We start from the raw sequence: 18,242 nt of genomic DNA, 5'->3' as shown, positions 1-18,242 counted from the left end.
TTTCAACTGTCTATTGGGCATTTCCACATGGATATCCCACAGATACCTGACACTCAACATCACTCAGATCTAATCCACTGTCTCATCTCCCCATACCTACTACACCTCATTTATTTCCTGTTTTAATTAATGACCCCAGCCTGCCCAAACTGATTCAGATCCTCACCACCCATCAACTTCAAAGTGCTCCAAGTATGTCTCCTTCTCTGTGATTGATTGCTTCATGGATTTTCTCCAACCTCCAAAACGCTACATCTCCAGTTACAGACAGTTTCATTTTGATATGGTTTTAGTTTTCAGACTACTCTCTCGGACAACCAAAGGTGTTTTACATGAAGGCATGTGGACTATGAAGGACTCTGGGGATGGGTTTCACAATTATATGACCCCACTGGGATTACATGGAAGAGTCTGTGCATGGGTACACATGCATTTTCTGGATCTATAGAGTTTTATCAGTTTCTTAAAGCTGATAATTTTCTAAAACACAGACTATTACCTTCCAGATGTCCCCTGCTTCCAGTCTGCCCTCACCTAGTGTGTGATCTCTGGGCCACTGTTGATACCCTGCAACATTCCTGCCCATTCTCACACCAAAGTCTGGCTTCCAGGCAGCCTAGACACCTGGACTCCCTGCTGCCCATGAGGAAAGAGAGGATATTTTCTGAGACCCCTGTTGGAGAACTATTCAGTTTTTGTTTTTTTCCAACGAGCTTGCTCAGAGGGCAGGTTTGACACGACCTCCACATGCCAGTCCTATTCCCCAAAGCAGCTGCTTCCCTAACACCTCTTCTGGGGTAGCTAATAAGGTTGTGCTATAACTGAAAAGCACCAGCTTCTTAGAATTAATGATGGAGTTTGGTAGCAACCAGCCAGGGCTGACTTACCAGGTCTCTGCAACTAACAGGAATCTCCAGGGATTGGGGATGCAGCTGTAGGTGAAGGCCAGCAAAGCTCAGAATCCTGCAGTCTTCCTTCCTCCGGCAGGAGCACAGCTCTCAGGGAAGTTCACTAGTGTCCCAGAGACCTCTGGATCCTTTCTCCTGTAAACATGAGGACAACAGAAGTCCTATGAGCTTGTTTGCTCTTGGCTGGACAGACCCATGTTGTCTGTTTTACTTGAGATTTCTGCCATCAATATTGCCTGGGTTGCCAACCTACTTATGGGACAGTGTTCTCACACATGGCACCTCCCCCAGTAAAACACACACACACACACACACACACACACACACACACACACACACATTGTGAGCATTACTTTTCATCTGTAGTCCAAGGCCCATGGGACTAACAACCAGGTTCACTCCAAATTAATCACTGAGGAGAGTGAATTAATCATTGTGAATCCTTAATCATTATGCTTGTATATGTCTGAAGAGGCAAAACTGTAGGCGGGGAAACAATCTAAAGGCAGTTACCATGGTCCAGATAAGAGGTGATAAGTTTCTGAACTGTAAATGTAGTAGAGGGGAAGTAGAAAGATGAGAAAATGGAAGAAAATATTTAAGGGGTTTTAGTGATTGGTTGCACTTGGCTCTGACCAATACTGAAATGAAAATTGCATGAAAAATATCTCCTGTTTTTATCTTTTTCTTACTTTATTTTTTAAAAGTGAATTATATTTCACATACAGTAAAATGCACAAAACTTAAGTTTATAGGTTGATGAATTTTTACAGATATATGCACCCATGAACCACTACTCAAATTAAGATATAGAATATTTCCATCACCTCAGAAAATTCCTTCATACTCCTTTCCCATCAGTGTTATCCAGAGGTAACTTTGAACTTATTTTAAATGGCTACCACAGTACAAATTATTTTAAGTCTTTCTTCCTTTATTAGTTAAAAAATTTGTCTTAGATTCATCATTGTTTATACATATATTGGTATTTTAAATAACCGTGTAGTATTTCATTGTATGACTATACCACACTTTTGTATCCATTCTCCTGTTGATCGGAATAGTGTTTATTCCTAGTTTATACTATTATGAACAAATTGGTTTTGATTGTTATTATACAAGTCATTTTGTTTACATATGCACCTACTCTCCTTGGGTACGTGCCTAGGAATGGTGTTTCTGGGTCACAGAGTAACTGTACGTTTGACTTCATTAGAAACTTTCCAAATAGTTTTCAGAAGTGGTTGTATAGACTTCCAACTTCAGCTCAGAGGTTTAGAGAGCTGGAAAGAGTGTTGCTTCTAGCATTGCAACAACAACAGTAAAGTTGGACATAATGCAAATTAATGACTTTTCTTGAATCCATTAGAGAATTGAAGTTGCAGGGTAAACAACTAAACAGAGAACTGGGGAGGCATAGACTCTTGCAGGGAGAAATAGGAACCAAGCATTTTTTTTTTACCTGGGACAGAAGCCATCAGATGCCATGTAAGCTGATAAGACTCAACTTCTCTGTGAATTTAATGAATTACTAAACGCTAAGTGTGGGCCGGCATGAGTGTGTGAAATCCCTGGGTACCATAGACAAGAAGGTTTTCACCCTCTTGCTTTCCTCCATGAACTCCACCAGATGCTCATAGCAAAGACCAACAAGTATTGAGAAAGCTTCCCTATATGGGGCTGTCTGGGGGAGGAAGGCGGGGGGGAACAGCAACGACTGCAAAAACTTCTTCCAGGCCCATTTACCATATTTTTTCCTACAGAAGTAAAGCTGTAATCTGCAGGGCAAAAGCAACAACAAAAAAGTATTACCTTAGGACTTTGTAGAAAAACATTGCAGCTGGGAAGGGACAGGGACAAAAATTCTACCACTCAGGGAGAGGCTATGTGCTAGGACCAGCACTACAGCTGGCAGAGGGGCAGGATCACTCGTGAAGGCCACACCCCCAAGACCCAGGTTCACGGTACCTAAGACTAAGCCTTACCAGAACATCAGAGGGTATCTACCCACTCCACCACCTCCCACCCCATCCCCCAGTTCCCCACCAGCCCACTAACAAACAATGAGTAAAATTAACAGTGGAATACAATTGTTACAGTGGCATCAAGAAACAGATTATCTCTGGGGGCAGTAGTATGAAAGGTAGGCAAAAAGCAGGCAAGGAGAGTAAAAATTGAGAAAAATAAAACTCTGGCAAACTTGCCTAACCCTAAGCACAAGAAATCAGTAGAGAAATTTGAAGTCTGTAGTGCACTGAAGGTAACCATAGCAGCAACAAACTCCAAACTCAGGCCAACTCCTCTCTAGATTAACCCAAACTCCCATACTAGAGGTCTAGCAGAAGGGAAGACATGCTCATCTCCAAGCCTCATCCTCCCCAAATTTACCTCAGTCTCTACTGTCCTAACTGTTCAGTTTCAACAAAAAGTTGTGAGGGGGCTTCCCTGGTGGTGCAGTGGTTGAGAATCTGCCTGCCAATCCAGGGGACATGGGTTTGAGCCCTGGTCTGGGAAGATCCCACATGCTGCGGAGCAACTGGGCCCGTGAGCCACAACTACTGAGCCTGCGCGTCTGGAGCCTGTGCTCCGCAACAAGAGAGGCCGCGATAGTGAGAGGCCTGCGCACCGCGATGAAGAGTGGCCCCCACTCGCCGCAACTAGAGAAAGCCCTCGCACAGAAACAAAGACCCAATACAGCCAAAAATAAATAAATAAATATAAAAAGTTATGAGGTATACAAAAAAGTAAAAAAAACACAACCCAACATTCTGAAGAGACAAAACAAACATCAGAACCAGACTCAGATATGACAGAGATGGTAAAACTATCAGACAAGGAATTTAAAATAACAATGATTAATAGATTAAGGCATTCAATGAAAAAGGTAAACAACATGCAAAATCAGAGCTAATTTCATAAGAGAGATGGAAACAATAAGAAAAGATCAAGTAGAAATGATAGAAATAAACATAGTGACAGAGATAAAGAATTACCTTTATGGGCTCATCAGCTGAAGAAAAGAATCCATGAACTTGAAAATATGTTAAAGAAATTACCCAAACCAAAACACAAAGAGAAATAAAAGTAAAAAACCAAAACTCGCCCAAAAATCCAGAGCATCTGAGAGCTATTTTACAGCACCAAACATAAACATAATTGGAATCCCAGAAGTAGGATTATTAAAAAATACATCTCAATAGATGTATTTAGAAAAAAAATTCAACAAAATGTAATGTCCATTCATAATAAGAGTCTTAATAAGGTAAGAATAGATGGAACTTCCTTAACTGGTAAGGGCACATTTTAAAAAACCCTATACTTAACATCATATTTAATGGTAAAATGCTGCATGCTTTCCCCCCAAGGTCAGGAACAGGCAAGGATGTCCTAACCCCTCCTATTTCACATTGTTTTAATTTGCATGTTGATGTATCTTTTCTTAAGTTATTGGCCATTTAGATATAGTCTTTTGTGAAGTGTCTGTTCATGTCTCCCAGTTTTCAATTGTGTTTTTCATTTGTCTTTTGTGTTTTTATTATTGATTTATAGGCATTTAAAATATATTTTGGATATGACTCTTTTGTGAGATAAATATAAATATTTTCACAGTCTCTACACTGCTCTTTATCCTTTAATAGTGTTTTTTGAAGAGCAAAAGTTCTTAATTTTGATGAAGTAGGATTATCAATTTTGTTCTTTAGGTAAGTTGGGAGTCAAGATTCTTTATTTTTCATACATATATTCAGTTGCTCCAGCTCCCTTTATTTAAAAATATTTCTTTGGTAACTTCATTGAAAATCAATTGCCACTATATGTTATGTGTCCATCTCTGAGCTCTGTTTTGTCCCACTGATCTAATTGTCTTTCCTTATAATAGTGCCACACTATCTTAATTATTTAAAGTTACATTAACTCTTAAAATATGAAATAAGTTCTCCAACTTTATTTTTATTCTTCAAGATTATCTTGGCTATTCTAGGTCCTTTAAATTTCCATATAAACTTTAGAATCAGTTTGTAATTTCCTCAAAAAGGACTACTGAAATTTTTATTCAGATTGTGTTGAATCTGTAGGATGATTTTTGTCTCTAATTTCTCTAAGCAATATTTTGTGCTTTACAATGGAGAGAACTTGCAAATTGTTTGTTAAATTTATTTCTACACACTTGTTGATAAAGCTATTGCAAATAGTAATGTTTTAAATTACATTTCCAGAGTTTGTTGATTATAGAAATACAATTAATCTTTGCATATTGACTTTGCTTCCTGAGATTTTCTTAAATATTACTTCATTAATTCCTCTTGATTTTCTACATACACAATCATGACATCTGTGAATAAATGCAGGTTGACATCTTTCCTTCAAACATTTATGCCTTTTATTTTTCTTGTTGCATTAGTTAGGACTTCTAGTACAATTCTACATAGAAACTGTGAGAGTGGACATCCCTGTCTTTTTTATATGTTACACAGAATGTGTCACCATTAAGTATAATACAAACTGTAGGGTTTTTCTAAATATATTTTTACCAGATTGAGGAAGTTCCCATTTATTCCCAGTTTGTTGGATGTTTATTTTTTATTACGAATGGGTATTGAATTTTGTCAAGTGCTTTTTCTGCATTTATTGAGTTGTTCACAGTTTTTCTCCTTTATTCTATTAATATAAGGATGGCAATGATTAATTTTTAAATGGTAAAATAACCTTACATTCCTGTAATAAACCATAATAAACTATGGTGTATTATCCCTTTCAAGTATCATTGGATTGGATTTGATAGTATTTTTTTCAGCATTTTTGTGTCTATGTTCATGAGGCATATCAGGTTGTAATTTTCTTTTCTTATAAAAAACCTTATCACATTTTGGAGTCAAGATTATGCTGTTGTCATAAAACAAGTTAGGAAGTATTCCCTCTGTTTTTATTCTATGAAGAGTTTTTGTAATACTATATTATTTCTTCTTAAAATGTTTGATAGAATTCACCATGAAACAATCTGGGCCTGGAGTTTCTTTTTGGCAAGGTTTTTAATTGCAGATTAAATTTCTTTTAATAGATTCACACCATTCATATATTCTGTTTCTCCTTATGTCAATTACTTCTTATATTTTCAAAAGTTGTGTTTTTGAAGGAATTTGTCCATTTTATCTAAGTTGTCAAATTTAACAGAATAAAGTTGTTCCTTGTATTTTATTATCTTTTTAATGTTTGTAGGATCTGTAGTGGTGTCCACCTTTTTCATTCCTGATTTTGGTAATTTGTGTTTTCTCTTTTATTTCTTTGATCAGTCTTGTTAAGGGTATATCAGTTTTATTAAACTTTTCAAAGAACAAAATTTTGCCTTTGTTGGTTTCCTGTTTGTCTGTTTTCTTATTTTATTAATTTCAGGTCTGTATCATTTAAAAATTTTTTTATTTGGGTTTAATTTTATCTTGTTTCTAACCAGTAAGTTAGAAATACTTCTACCCAATAGGGTTAAAAGCCTAGATTATTTATTTTAAACATTTATTTTCTTATATAGGCATTAAAAGCTATAAGTTTCTCTCTAAACCTTGTTTTAGCTACAGCCCCCCCCCACTTTTTTTTTTTATTTAAATTTTTGGCTGGGTTGGGTCTTCATTGCTTGTGGGCATTTTCTGGTTGCTGTGAGCGGGGGCTACTCTTCGTTGCGGTGCATGGGCTCTAGGCACACAGGCTTCAGTAGTTGCAGCACATGGGCTCAGTAGTTGCGGCTCACGGGCTCTAGAGCACAGGTTCAGTAAGTTGTGGCACTTGGGCTTAGTTACTCCACGACATGTGGGATCTTCCAGGACCAGGGATTGAACCCATGTCCCCTGCATTGGGAGGCAGATTCTTAACCACTGCACCACCAGGGAAGTCCCCACCCCACAAATTTTTATTAGCTGTGTTTTCATTATCATTACATTTAACATATTTTCTATTTTCCTTATGACTCCTCTGACCCATAAGTTTCATAGAAATGTTTGCTAAATTTCTAAATATTGGGGAATTTTTCAGATATCTTTTTGTTATTAATTTATAATTTAATTCCATCATGGTCAGGAAACATACTCCGTATGAAACTTGCTTTGTAGCCCAGGGTATGGTCTACTTTAGTGAATATTCCATATGCATTCAACTGGAATGTTTACTCTGAAATTATTGGATATAATGTAGTGTTAATTATGTCAAGGTAATTGTTTTGTCACAAAATATATTTGTGACAAAAATCCAAAATATATTTTAATAATTAAATATTCTATATCCTTACTGAATTTTTTGTTAACTAATTTCATAATTTTCAATGAGAAAGGAGTATTAAAGTGTCCAACTATGATTGTGAACTTGTCCAACTCTTCTTTTGTCAATATTTTCTTTATGTATTTTTCAGTTATTTTTATAGATGCTTTTACACATTTGTGATTATGTCTTTTTGATGAACTGATCTTTTTATTATTACAAAATATTCCTCTTTACTTTTGGTAATCTCTCTATCTTAAAGTCTACACATCAACATTTTTTTCACATCAACTTTTTTTGTGTTTGGTTTTACATAGTATATTTGTCCCTATCCTTTTATTTTGAACATATTCAAAATCTAATATGTAAAATGAGTTTCTTAAAAAGGGGATATACTTGGTTCATTTTAAAATCCAGTCTGAAGCTCTGTCTTTTTATCGGAGTGTTTATTCTACTTACATTTTCTGGTATTACTGATGTGATAGACTTAAGTCTAGTATTTTATCATTTGTTTTCCATTTGTCCCATCTGATCTTTTGTGCCTTCTTTTGGATTGAGTTTTAATTTTTATTACTATTCCATTTTATCTCTTCTATTGGTTTTTGGATATACTTCTTTGTATTATTTTTTAGTGCTCACTCTATTGTACTATACATTGTTTACTTAATATGATCTATCTTTAATTTATGTTTTATTATTTAAGGTACAATGCAAGAATACTACAAAACATTTTTCCATTTTTTTTCACCCTCCCACCCTTTTTGTTGTTATTTTTATGTATTTAATTTCTATATATGTTATAAGCTCTCCAATGCATGTTATTATTTTTTTTGAACAGTTAGTAGTCTTTTTAAATTCTTTAAAAAATATATTTGCCCATTTATTTGTCCTTTTGGACTGAGTAAATTTTTTATGATTCCATCTTAAATATGGTCTCTTTTCTTTCAATTTTCATTTTAGACATGGAAATATTAAGCAAAGAGAGAAGAAGTAACTTACCCAGGTTCTCATAACTAAAGAATTACAATGATGAGTTTTGATCCCAAGAAATCTAACTCCAGAGTTCACAACTTAACCAATGTAGTATATTGGCCATGAAAGGAGAGTTTACCATAAGCAACTGAAACTTAAACTTCAGGGCTCTAATTTGCAGAGACATTTTCTAAAACCTTGGGTGGTGCCCTAGAAAGCTATTCACATAATCGTGCTACTAGAAGATTTAGAAAAGTAAGATATTTTCAAAAATTTTAAAAAGCTCCCCCACACCAAAAAAAAAAAAAAAGTTTCAGGACTTCAGAAACCTGGATCTTCTTCCTGAAGCCATGTGAAATAATCTGAACTTCATTTGATAGAGAATGGAGGCCACTGAAGGATTTTTAAGATAGGGAGTGATTGGATATATTTTAGGGTTTAAAAAATCACTGCTTTCAATAGGATAGCATCCTAGGATAAGGTTCCCAGTTTAATATTGATTGGATAGTTTATGAAGGCTGCCCTTCAGGTTGCAGAGCAAAGTTTCTGATTAAATAATTCAATAAATACTTGTGTTCCTTTAGTAGTTTAGAAACATGAATCATGAATTTAGGGGCACACATAAAAGCCAATCAAGTAATATATATATTACAATCAAGTTTTATATATATATATATATATATATATATATATATCTGTTGGGGCTCTAACAGGATAATATTTTGCTTTAATTGATAACTTATATGGGAGAAATAAAAATAAGCTAGGTTTTATCTTTATTCTTAATGAGAATTATTTATTATATAAAAAGTCGATATGGAAGAAGATGTTAAAATTTCCAATGTGTAAAGTTTTCTACTCTAGAGATTAAAATGGGCTGATGAGCATGATGGGCTGATATCTGCAGGTCAGGAGAAAGATATAAGGAAGAATAATTAAACATAATTAGGCAAAATGAAAAAGAATTAGACTAGATTTTCTCAAAGGAAATATATTAAAATCCAGAATTATCTAAAAATATAGATTCATTTATTCATTCAACACATAATTACTGAGCACATACTGTATGCCAGGCACTGTCTTAGGTATAAGGGATAGAGAGGGAGCAAAACTGAGCTCCTGGCCTCACTGAACTTATACTACAAACAGATTCAAATAGATAAATAATTTCATGCCAGGTGTAGCATAATGTTACAAAAGAAGTAAAGCAGGAGAAGAGGATAAAATGATGGAGCTGCTATTTTAGATAGAATTTTCAGAGGAAGTATCCTTAAGGAAGTAACAGTTCAGGAAAAACTTCAATGAAAATAGGAAACGGACCATGCAGATATCTGGGGGAAAGTTTCTAGCTGAAGAAATGTCAAGTACAAGTCCTTACAATGGCCATGTGTTTGGTGAACTTAAATGGAAAGCAGCCTTGTGTAGCTCAAGCTGAGTGAGCAACGGGGAATAATGGTGGGAAGTAATATTAGAAATGTAGTCAGAGGTCAGATCCCATGGGCTTTGTATGCCAAGGTGAGACCTTTAGATTTTATTCTAAGTGAGATGGGAAACTATCAGAAGGTTTTGAGTTTAAGAGTGGTGTAATTTTGTTTATGCTGTAAAAACTCAAACTGGTTGCTGCTGTGTGGAGATTGACTAAATGAGAACAGGGGAGTGGAAAGAAAATAGGAGTCTGTTGTAGGAGTCTAGGCAAGAGAAAATGATAGCTTGGACTGGGGTCTCTGTGGTGACAGTAGTGAGAATAATATTTATTCAATTTGGAAGGTAGAGCTGAAGAAAATATTTTAGCTTAAAATTTTTTTGTATGGATTAAAACAATAGCATTGATAGCCACGGTTGATTGAACACCTATTATATAGCAGGCACATTACTTATATTATCTCATGTTACTTCTCCCAAAAACTCTGATATAGGCAGTATTAATATCAGAATACAATGAGCAAACTGAGGAACAGAGAAGTCTGCTAACTTATCCACCATTCACATCTAGCAAGCAGTAGAAGTAAGAATTGATTTTACATCTATCTGATTCAAGAGCCCACTCTTTCCACTATATCATCTCACCTCCAAGATTGAAAAAGGTGCAGAAATCCCTATTCACAGTTATTGTGAACCTGTCAGCATGGATAATTTAAAAGAAAGCTAATAACTGTACCAATTATTTTTTCAGAAAACATGCAATGTTTGAGAGTAAATCTTGGTGTCATAAAGTTTACTTTAATAAGTTAACATACTTAAGTATGTTTGATTACTTAGAATTTTTCCATCTGCAGTATATTTAAAAACATGGAGACCAAATTTATTCTGAAGAGGTAACCAGAAATGCTCACATATACTTATGTATGAAAATGTTCATTCCAGTATTTATAATAGTAAAACGCATCACCAAGACTGATGTCAAGGAGCTTACTGCCTGTTTCCTCTAGGAGTTTTATGGTTTCAGGTCTTCTATTCAAGTCTTTAATCCATTTTGAGTTAATTTTTGTGTATGGTATAAGACAGTAGTCCAGTTTCATTCTTTTGCCTGTGGCTGTCCAATTTTCCCAACAGCATTTATTGAAGAGATTTTGCTTTCCCCAGTGTATATGCTTGGCTCCTTTCTCATAAATTAATTGACCACATATGTGTGGGTTTATTTCTGGGCTCTCTATTCTGTTCCATTGATCTACGTGTTTCTTTTTTAAAAATATTTATTTATTATTTATTTATTTATTTGGCTGCATTGGGTCTTATTTGCAGCATGCAGGATCTTTTTTGTGACATGCAAAATCTTCTGTTGCGGTGCACAGACTCTTCATTGCAGTGCATGGGCTTCTCTCTAGTTGTGTCGCGTGGGCTCCAGAGTGCACGGCCTCAGTAGTTGCGGTGCACAGACTTAGTTGCCCCACAGCATGTGGGATCTTATTTCCCAAACCAGGGATCAAACCCACGTCCCCTGCATTGGGAGGCAGATTCTTAACCACTGGACCACCAGGGAAGTCCCCTATGTGTCTCTTTTAATGCCAATACTACACTGTTTTGATTACTATATTAACTTTGTAATATGGTTTAAAATCAGGGAGCATGATGCCTCCAGCTTTGTTCTTCTTTCTCAAGATTTCTTTGGCTATTTGGTGTCTTTTGTAGTTTCATACGAATTTTATAATTATTTGTACTATTTCTGTGAAAAATGCCAATAGGAATTTTGATAGGGATTGCACTGAAACTATAGATTGCTTTGGGCAATATGAAATTTTAACAATATTAATTCTTCCAATTCATGGATATAGAATATCTTTTCATTTGTTTTGTGTCTTTTTCAATTTCTTTCATCAATATCATAGTTTTCAGTGTACCTGTCTTTCACCTCTTTAAATTTATTTCTAGGTATTTCTTTTTAGTACAATTGTAAATAGAATTGTTTTCTTTATTTCTCTTTCTGAGAGTTTGTTTTCAGTGCATAGAAATGCAACATATTTTTGTATATTGATTTTGTATTTTGCAACTTTACTGAATTTATTTTTGTTGTTGTTGAGTTGTAGGAGTTCTTTATATATGCTGGATATTAATTCCTTACCAGATATATGACTTGCAAATATTTTCTCATATTCTATAGGTTATCTTTTACTTCTTGTTAGTGCCCTTTGATGATACTTTAATTTTCATGAAGTAAAATTTATTTTTCTTTTGTTTTCCTGTAATTTTGGTGTCATATCTATGAAATTGTTGCCAAATATAATGAAATCAAGATTTCCCTTCAATGTTTTCTTTTAAAAGCATTATAGTTTTAGCTCTTAAGTTTTGGTCTTTAATACATTTTGAGTTAATTTTGTGTATTATATAAGTTAAGAGACCACTTCTTTCTTTTGCATGTGGATATCCAGTTTTCCCAGAACCACTTGTTGAAAAGACTTTTTTTCCTCCCATTGAATAGTCTTGGTACCCTTGTTGAAAATCAACATGTATGTGAGAATTTATTTCTGGGCTCTCTATTCTATTCCATTGGTCTATATGTCTGTCTTATGCTAGTACAATACTGTTGCTTTGCAGTAAGTTTCAGCGTCAGGAAGTGTGAGTCCTCCAACTTTATCGTTCTTTGCCAAGATTGTATTGACTATTCAGGGTCCTTTGCAATTTCATATGAATTTGAGGACTGGCTTTTCCATTTCTGTGGGAAAGATCTACTAGAATTTTGATATTGATCAAAATGTGTAGATCATTTTGGATATACTGACACTTAACAATGTTAAGTCTTCTTAACCATGAACATGGGATGTCTTGCCATTTATTTATGTCTCCTTTAATTTCTTTCAGCAACACTTTGTGGTTTTCAGTGTAAAAAGTCTTTCACGTCTTTAGTAAGACATTATAAATACTTAATTCTTCTAGATGTCATTGTAAATGGAATTGATTTTTTTAACTTCCTTTTTGGATTGTTCATTGTTAGTGTACAGAAATGCAAATGATTTTTGCGTGTTTAACTTTGCTGAATTTGTTTATGAGCTCTAGTAGCTTTCTTGTGGATTCTTTGCTATTTTCTCTATATAAGATCATGTCTTCTGTGAATGGATAGTATTACCTCTTTCTTTCCAATTTGGGAAATTGTACTCCTAACATTTTAAAACTATAAGCAGAGCTCAAGATTTACATAACTGAAAAAAATCTACAATGGAGTACACTGAAAACTAGCACTGATTCTGATTCTGCAGGTGATAAAATTCTTTATATTTTTCTAATTTTCCTGATTTTTTGCAATTAAATTTTATTTCTTAGAAAAATTAATACGCTTACCAAAAAGGGCAATGATAGGAGGTAGATATTACCAAGGTAGTGAGAAATGAGTTCATACTAATGAAGAGGTTAGTGGCTTGTTGCTGGTTTTAACCAAGTCTGCATTTAGTTTCACACACCAGTAGCCATGCAAATTTGTGGGAGGTCCCTGGGCCTGAGCTGGTTAGATCTGCTGAGTGAGAAGTTCTGGTCTCTCTGAAGACACTTCTGCACACTTCTGAGCAGGGCAGCAGCAGCCATTACTGGCACTTAGGCAGCACATCAGAAGCAGCTCCAATCTCTATCTTCAGCTAGATTGCCACAGCTCACACTGCAACCCATGCTGGGAGCCCACATGGGCCCTGCCTGCCCTGTGGCTTCAAGTTGATCCTCAGGGCTTCTGCTCCAGCATCTTGGAACCCGTCCCCACCTGCAATAGGTTATGGCCACTGAACAGAGAGGAAGTGCTGGCTCACATCTGGCTCCATCCCTAGCCCCTCCATCTCCAGCCCCACCTCCTAGCAAGGTGATAGCTGCCAGCACACCCTGAGGAAAGACGTGACTCCTGTTCACATCAAATCCAGCTCTCCCACCAAAGCCACTGGGCACATGTAGACTGTGTAGGGATGCTCCCACATAAAGACACTCTTTTAAGACTGCAATAGGTAACTGTTTCAACTAATTTCATAGAGAAAGAGAAAGTTACATAAAATAAGAAAACAGAGGAATCTGGTTCAATTGAAAGAGCAAGAGAAAACCCCTGAAAAGCAACTAATGAAACAGAAATAAATCATTGACCAGATAAAGAATTCAAAACACTAGTAATAAAAATGCTAACTGAATTACAGAAAAGAATAGATGAACACAGTGAGAATTTAAAGGAACTAGAAAATATAAAAAAGAACCAGTCAGAACTAAAGAATATAATAATTGAAATGAAAAACACACTAGAAGGAATTAATAGCAGACTACATGATACAGAAGAATGCATACCTGATCTGAAAGATAGAATAATGGAAATTGTTCAACCAGAATAGCAAAAAGAAAAACAAATTTTAAAAAATGAAAACAGCTTAAGGGATCTATGGAACAACAAGAAGCAAACCAATGTGAACATTATAGATGTCCCAGAAGGAGAAGAGCAAGAGAAAGGGGTTGAAAATGTATTTGATGAAATTTTGGCTGAAAAATTCACAAACCTGAAGGAGAAAAATATCCAGGTACAGGAAGCACAGAGAGTTCTGAACAAGATGAACCAAGACAGATCCACACCAAGACATCTTAAATAAAATGGCAGAAGTTAAAGAAAGGATTCTAAAGGTGGCAAGAGAAAAACAAGGAGTTATATAAAAGGAAACACCCATAAGGCTATCAGCTGATTTTTAGACAAAAACTTTGAAGGCCAGAAGGTAGTGACATCATATATTCAAAGGGCTGAAAGGGAAAACCCTGTAACCTAGGACACTCTACCTAGCAAGATTATCATTTAGAATAGAAGGAGAGATAAAGAACTTCTCAGACAAGCAAAAACTAAAAGAGATTATCAATACTAAATCTACCATAAAAGAAAATTTTAAAGGTCTTATCTAAGAGGGGAAAAAACGTTATAACAAGAAATAAGAATCTATAGGAAAGAAAAATCCCACTAGTTAAGGTTACAGTAAAGGCTGAGGATCAACCACTTAAATAAGCTACTATGAAGATTAAAAGGCAAAAAATCATAAAATCAACTATTAATACAATAATCAGTTAAGGGGTAAACATGAAGTGTAAAATATAACATCAAAAACACAAATGTGGGGACTTCTCAGGTGGTCCAGTGGTAAAAAATCCACCTTCCAATGCAGGGGATGCAGGTTCGATCCCTGGTCAGGGAACTAAGATCCCACATGCCGCAAGGCAACTAAGCCCGCGTGCCACAACTACTGAGCCCATGCACCACAACTAGTGAGCATGCATGCCTCAACTAGAGAGCCCCCATGCCACAAACTACAGAGCCCATGCTCTCTGGAGCCCATGCACCACAAGTAGAAAGAGAAAACCCACACGCCACAACTAGAGAGAAGCCCGTGTGCCACAACAAAAGATCCTGCATGCAACAACGAAGATTCCATGTGCTGCAACTAAGACCTGACACAGCCAGAAAAAGAAACCAAAAAAGAAAGAAAAACAAATGTGGGGAGGGGAGTAAAAAACGTAGATCTTCTAGAATGCATTTGAACTTAAGGGACTACCTGTTTAAAACAACTAGATATAGTTATAGGTCAACATATATGAACCCCATCATAAACAAAAATCAAAAACCTACAATAGATACACAAAAACTAGAGAGAAAGGAACACAGCATACTACTAAAGAAAAATCATCAAACTACAAGGAAAGAAACAAAAAGAACAGAGAAAAGTATAAAAAGAATTGGAAAACAAGTAGTAAAATGGCAATGAGTACATACCTATCAATAACACTTTAAATGTCAATGGACTAAATGCGCCAATCAAAAGACACAGAGTGGCTGATTGGATTAAAAAACAAAATAAGACCCATCTATATATTGCTTACAGGAGACTAACTTCAGAGGGAAAGACACACACAGATCAAAGGTGAAGGGATGGAAAAAGATATTTCATGCAAATGGAAATGACGAGAAAGTGGGAGTAGTAATATTCATATTAGTCAAAGCAGACTTTAAAATAAAGTCTCAAGTAACACAACATTGTTAATCAACTACACTCCAATGTAAAATAAAAATTTTAAAAACTCTAACTAAATTTCTAAACCACTAAAAATTAAATTTTCTGAAATAAAAATAGAAATAAATAAATAATAAAAAACCAAAGCAACAAAAGGCAAAGAAGTGCATTATATAATGATAAAGGGATCAATACAAGAAGAGGAAATTACACTCATTAACATATATGCATCCCAAATAGGTGCACTAAATATATAAAGCAAATATTAACAAACTTAAAGGGAGAATTTGACAATAATACAATAATAATAAGTAATTTTAACACCCCACTTACATCAATGGACAGATCATACAGACAGAAAATCAATAAGGCATAGTATCTATTAAATGACACAGTAGACTGTTAGACTTAATAGATATCTACAGGACATTCTATCCAAAAATAGCAGAATAACATTCTTTCCAAGTGCTCATGGAATGTTCTCCAAGTCTCCAAAATTTAAGAGGATATAAAGTACATCAATCACTTTTTCCAATCAGAATGGAAATCAGTACAGGAAGAAAAATGGGAAAATCACAAATATATGGAGACTAAACAACATGATACTAAAAAACCAGTGGGTCAATGAAGAAATCAAAGAGAAAACCAGAAAAAAACTTGAGAGAAATGAGAGCGGAAACACAACACTCCAAAATCTATAGAATGCAGCAAAAACCGTCTTAAGAGGGAAGTTTATAGTGGTACAGGCCTACTTCAAGAAACAAGAAAAATCTCAAATAAACAACCTAACCTAGCATCTAAAGAATGTTAGAAATCACCTAAAAGGAATTAGAAAAGAAGAAGAAACAAAGCACAAAGATAACAGAAGGAAGGAAATAAAGATCAGAGAGGAAATAAAAGAGACAAAAGAGAGAGAAAGAAAGAGAGAAAGAAAGAAGGAAAGAAAGAAAGAAAGAAAAGAAGGAAGGAAGGAAGGAAGGAAGAAAGGAAGAAAGAAAGAAAGGAAAGAAAAAGAAAGAAAGAAAGAAAGAAAGAAAGAAAGAGGGAGGAACCAAGATGGCTGAGTAGAAGGACGTGCTCTCACTCCCTCTTGTGAGAACACCAGAATCACAACTAGCTGCTGGACAATCATCAACAGGAAGACACTGGAACTCACCAAAAAACATACCCCGAATCCAAAGACAAAGGAGAAGTCACAGTGAGACAGTAGGAGGGGCGCAATCACAGTAAAATCAGACTCCATAACTTCTGGGTGGGTGACTCACAGACTGGAGAACACTTAGACAACAGAAGTCCACCCACTAGAGTGAAGGTTCTGAGCCCCACATCAGGCTTCCCAACCTGCAGGTCTGGCAACGGGAGGAGGAATTCCTTGAGAATCAGACTTTGAAGACTAGTGGGATTTGATTGCAGGACTTCAACAGGAATGGGGGAAACAGACACTCCACTCTTGGAGGGCACACACAAAGTAGTGTGCGCATCAGGACCCAGAGGAAAGAGCAGTGACCCCAGGAAAGACTGAACCAGACCTACATGCTAGTGTTGGAGGGTCCCCTGCAGAGGCAGGGGGTGGCTGTGGCTCACTGTGGGGACAAGGACACTGGCAACAGAAGTTCAGGGAGGTACTCCTTGGTGTGAGCCCTCCCAGACTCTGTCATTAGCCCCACGAAAGAGCCCAGGTAGGCTCCAGTGTTGGGTTGCCTCAGGCCCAACAACCAACAGGGAGGGAACCCAGCCCTACCCATCAACAGTCAAGTGGATTAAACTTTTACTGAGCTCTGCCCACCAGAGCAACAGTCAACTCTACCCACCACCAGTCCCTCCCATTAGAAAACTTACACAAGCCTCTTAGATAGCCTCATCCACCAGAGGGCAGACAGCAGAAGCAAGAAGAACTACAATTCTGCAGCCTGTGGAACAAAAACCACATTCACAGAAAGATAGACAAGATGAAAAGGCAGAGGGCTATGTACCAGATGAAGGAACAAGATAAAACCCCAGAAGAACAACTAAATGAAGTGGAGATAGGCGACCTTCCAGAAAAAGACTTCAGAATAATGATAGTAAAGATGATCCAGGACCTCGGAAAAAGAATGGAGGCAAAGATCGAGAAGATACAAGAAATGTTTAACAAAGACCTAGAAGAATTAAAGAACAAACAAACTGGGCTTCCCTGGTGGCACAGTGGTTGAGAATCTGCCTGCCAATGCAGGGGACACGGGTTCGAGCCCTGGTCTGGGAAGATCCCACATGCCACGGAGCAACTGGGCCCGTGAGCCACAATTACTGAGCCTTCGCATCTGGAGCCTGTGCTCTGCAACAAGAGAGGCCACGATGGTGAGAGGCCCGCGCACTGCGATGAAGAGTGGTCCCCACTTGCCGCAACTAGAGAAAGTCCTTGCACAGAAACGAAGACTCAACACAGTCATAAATAAATAAATAAATAAATAAAAGAACGTGAGTTTCTTTAAAAAAAAAAAAAGAACAAACAAACAGAGATGAACAATACAATAACTGAAATGAAAACTACACTAGAAGGAATCAACAGCAGAATAACTGAGGCAGAAGAACGGATAAGTGACCTGGAAGACAGAATGGTGGAATCCACTGCTGTGGAACAGACTAAAGAAAAAAGAAAGAAAAGAAATGAAGACAGCCTAAGAGACCTCTGGGACAACAT

The 18,242-nt window shown here is 36.3% G+C and overlaps 1 protein-coding gene across 1 annotated transcript in view; it reads right to left on the bottom strand.

The window, feature by feature from the left end:
* FMO5 (flavin containing dimethylaniline monoxygenase 5) overlaps positions 1-17,374 on the bottom strand; it is a 254,114-nt gene extending 236,740 nt beyond the window's left edge. The window contains exon 1 of the mRNA XM_082367579.1: positions 4,948-17,374. The gene's annotated coding sequence lies outside the window, so the exon portion shown is untranslated. The remainder of the gene's footprint in view (positions 1-4,947) is intronic.
* Positions 17,375-18,242: the final 868 nt, after the last annotated feature.

The sequence above is a fragment of the Balaenoptera borealis genome, assembly GCF_965194805.1.
Source record: "Balaenoptera borealis genome assembly, chromosome: 1".
Classification (NCBI taxonomy): domain Eukaryota; kingdom Metazoa; phylum Chordata; class Mammalia; order Artiodactyla; family Balaenopteridae; genus Balaenoptera; species Balaenoptera borealis.
The sequence above is the reverse complement of the archived record's forward strand: the minus strand, read 5'-3'. Positions and strand labels throughout refer to the sequence as shown.